Here is a 4,251-nt window from a genome sequence, read left to right as displayed (position 1 = left end):
CGCTCTTTGGCCTATAAGAAGGAATTTCAAGATCGAAGCTTTCGGAGTAGTGGTTTCTTCAGCTCTTTTGAGGAAAATGACATTGAGAACCACCTCATCAGTGGGCACAACATTGTGCAGCCAACAGATATTGAGGAAAATCGAACTATGCTCTTCACGGTAAAATATCAAGCTTTGTGCTCACCCCAGTCTGAGATAAGCGTTCAAAAGATCGTTTGCTTTATTGAGTGAAGATTCTTAGTAAATTGCTTTTGGATTTATGGGTGAATCCATATATTTTGGTACTGAATAATTCTGTTTTCAGGATAAAATCTTTACTTGAGTCGCAGCCTTTGAAATCATCAAAGAGAAACATAAAGAGAATCCGTTGTAGATCCTTGTATAACTTTTATCTTTCCCCACCCGGTGGGTTGTAAAGACACCTTTTCAATGTGGAAAGAACACAGTTAATATGTGTAAGAGAGGCCCAAAAAGGGATTTTTAAAAATGTATATTAACTTCAAGTAATATATTTCAACAAAATCTTTTTGGAAAATGCTCCCTCTTTACTATTTTTATTCATTTATAAAACATTTAGGCTTTGTTAATCAGGATAACTGGGTTTGTGGATAACATGATATTTGTAATTCATACCCAAACTGAAATATTAGTTTAGCCAACTGCTTACTTACATTTTTCCTAGAAGAAGTTTGGGTAAACTGACAGCCAAATACCAGAAAAAGAATGGACAGGGAAGCCGTCGCTGGCAGTTGGGGTTCCTGGGTCCCATGCTGATCTGGACTCTTCTTGTCTGACTTTCCCGTCTCCTCTCCCTCTTGGATCCCACGGGTCTGGGCTGATGGGACTCCTCAGAGCTGTCCTAAGAGTGAGCTGGCTGGCCTCTGACCATATAGGGAACTGATTGTTCCGCAGCTCCCCCTTCTCTGCTGCTGCTTTGGCCTAAGGCTGACAAACATTTTAGAGAGAGCAAAATTACCTTAAATGTAACTAACGCCTTATTTTTGTGCCTGCCTCATGGCAGTGAGATGGCTGAGGGGTAAGGAAGCTGGCTGCTTACGTTAATGCTGTGTGGATGTAAGGCCAAGATAGTGAGAGCAAATAGGACTGATGTCTTCNGAAAGAAACTTGTTTTGGTTGTGAAATAAGTACAGAGTTACTTTAAAATCGAGCTTTAGTAGAAACTCAAAACAGGTAGACAGGAGAGCAGTTTAGTTAATTTTTATGTCTGAGCAGGACCTGTTTCTTGATGATTCATTTTAATTAACTTTTTTTTGTATTAAGAATATGTTTATTGGGACGATTCCTCATTCATCTTGATTCAGGGGCTTTTAGTGCTGCTCCTTCTGCAGGAGCATCCTTCTCTAAGCCTTGCTTTCCTCCTGTCGGCTGACAGAGGACTGTAGAGCAGCCAGCACACAAAACTACCGTTTGTGCATGGCTAACCACAGTGCTGATTTTATAGCATCCCGGGCCCTTTGCATCCATGAATTAGTAACTGGGGCTCTGCACCGGGCGCTGCTTCTTGTGTTTCCTCTCCTCTTCTGGAGAAGGATGAAGGAGATCCTTAGCGAGAGGCATGTTCTCCTGAGGAGGTCCTCACCAGCAGGAAAGCTTAGTTAATATTTTGTTGTGATTCCCAGAGTAAAAGGAAATAAAACCAGATCTTAAACTTGTATAGAATTTATCCCAGTAAAGTGTTTTTTCAGATTCTTGTTTTTACTCAGCTGATTTTGATTGACTTTATCTTATCTACAATCAGAAATGATGTAGATATTATTGCTGTGACTAAACTAAAAAAAGATTTTTGTTGAAAGCACCCAGATCATATCAGTGGGAATAAATTCCACTGGCTTCAGCGTATTTTTCCTAAAAGGGTCTGTGTATTTGTAAATATTGTAACTCTAAGTATATGTTCTCATAGACTAAAGTTTCACCTTGAGACATTTTTCAATTAAGTTTGCTTCTTTTCGGTGGTTAGTATTGGCTCCCCCCTTTATTTTTACGTATGTCTGCAAGCTGCCAAGTCCAGCGAACCAGTCTCAGCCCTGGGTGTATTTCTGGTCGCCTCTTCTCCCTTTCTGGAAGAGGGAGTGCTTGCTTCCCTTGGCACCTTGCCTGCCTCCTGCCTTCCCACTTCTCTGCCTGCGCTTCCTCGGTCCTTAACGCCTGAAATGGTGGTGAAGCCTAAGGTCCCTTCCTTGCCCCTTCCTTTGCTTTCCATTTTCCTATTCCCACGGAGTCGGCCACTTCCTGTCTATGGGCTGTTGACCTTCCAATCTCGCTCTTCTATCTTGGACTCCGGACCCATTTGTCCAGCTGCCCACTGGATGCCTTTATTTTCAAGTCCTCCTGGTCATATTCAACATGGGCAGTCCAGAACTCATTGTATTAGAATATCTCCCCACACCTGCTTCTCGTTCTCTATTCCCAACTTTGGCTAATAGCACAGCCACCAACCAAGATGTCTAAACCAGAGCTCTGCACGTCACGTGCGGTCTTTGATACCCTCACCTCCCACTTCCAGGTAATCGCCCAGGTAATGGTAATGGATTCTGTTTTCTAGAATCTTTTATTCATCCTTTCTCTCAGCTTTCAGTGCTTGGTTCTTAGTTCAGGCTCCCAGTGGACCCCATGTCAGTTACTCGGCACGCCATTCCCTTCCCAGGCAGGGCTGCCTTGCGTTCATCTCACACCTCTGAAGACCTACCTCCTGGCATCCAGTCATACCTGGAAACATGTTTGGAAATAAGTGAAGTAAATGACCCAGTTTTCTCAGGTAAAAAGTAACAGTACAGGTGAGTCACGGATAGTTACAAAGAATGGAGAATTCAAGATTTCCTCACAAGTGGACATTAAGCCTTCAGTTTTCAGGAAACATTGCTCCAGGTGTGTCTGGTAAAGGGAACTAAACTATCAGTAAAGTTTTACACACTTCTACACAGCTGGAGCCCACTTTTAATTTAAATAGTCTCCTAGTATATTTGAATGATTTATAGTAACGTTTAAACAACATTTGACTTTTGTTTACAATATGTTGTTGAAACTCTGTTTGGCAATATGCCTTCAGATGTTCCGAAATTGTTATAGTCTCCTGGTCAGGATCCCAGTGGTTTTTTTCTGTTTTTTTTACCTCAGTTATCTCCCTCACACCCATGTTACACGTAATTCGCCAGAGCAACAAGAGGGAGGCACTGGTCTTTGACTAAAAAGCCTGTCGTTTTAAGATTCTGATCAAACTACAAGAGAGATTGGTGGTTGGAACAACTACCACAGCTCAGCCTTGACCAAGGTCCAGTGTACTCCTGAGCCCCTTCTGATCCTGTGAAGCGAGGGAACAGTCATGTTCTCTCCTTTGTGTCTTACTTGACCGTAAATGGCACAGACATCAGTAAGTCACCATAAATCCAGACTACACATTTTCTCTCCTCTTTGATAAATAATGAAAGACACCATTTCTCACGTCAGATGCAGTGGATAACCCAGCATACAGAAATGTCAGTGATTTTAGCAAGCCTCAAAAGACAGAGTCAGCTTTGGATTTCGTGTTCAGAGAGAGCGCTTAGTAACTGGGAAGATTCACAGGATGCCTGATGAAAGAATTTCACACACTTGCTCAGAAAAGTGACAGGGTTCTTTACTCGCATGAATTGGTTCTTTTCCTTTAAAAAAACATCATTATTCTTTACCTTACAGAAACAACTTTTACCAGAAAAATCTTATAAGAATTTTTTTTTTCAGAGAGGGAAACTGAGACTGTTTTTTTTGTTTGTTTGTTTTGTTTTGTGTTTTGGCAAAGTCCTATAGTGACTCATGGGCAAAGATGTGAATGAAACTTAGACTTCCTGCCTCTTTCTTCTCCCTGCCCCATTTTCTTTCATATTAATGAACAATCTTTAGGCCTCCATGTAATGTATAATTATTTGGGAGTAGAGGAATGAGCTACAACACAAGCAAATAGTGCAGACAGATGTATGGTGTGTGTTGACATTTCAACTTATTTAGTTTCATTTATTCTTATGCTTCAGTAATCAATTATCAAAATATAAAATATCCCTAACAATATTTTGACTCTTTATATGGTAATACACCTTGAAAGGATGTATCATAACCTTTATGGCAGAGACAGTGTCTTTAACATGTGCTCGATATGAGATCACAGAGAGAAAAATCTTTTGAGTCACTGGGTCTTTGGGGACTTTGTCATGAATCCAGAATATAAGGATACTTTTAAAATCTATTAAAACTACTTCC

General features: G+C 40.8%; 1 pseudogene; it reads right to left on the bottom strand.

The window, feature by feature from the left end:
• Positions 1–1,318: 1,318 nt before the first annotated feature.
• On the bottom strand, positions 1,319–1,578 carry LOC109379446 (40S ribosomal protein S27-like; annotated as a pseudogene).
• Between the last annotated feature and the right edge of the window lie 2,673 nt (positions 1,579–4,251).

The sequence above is a fragment of the Hipposideros armiger genome, unplaced genomic scaffold (assembly GCF_001890085.2).
Source record: "Hipposideros armiger isolate ML-2016 unplaced genomic scaffold, ASM189008v1 scaffold_26, whole genome shotgun sequence".
Classification (NCBI taxonomy): domain Eukaryota; kingdom Metazoa; phylum Chordata; class Mammalia; order Chiroptera; family Hipposideridae; genus Hipposideros; species Hipposideros armiger.
This window is presented reverse-complemented; position numbering and strand designations above follow the sequence as displayed.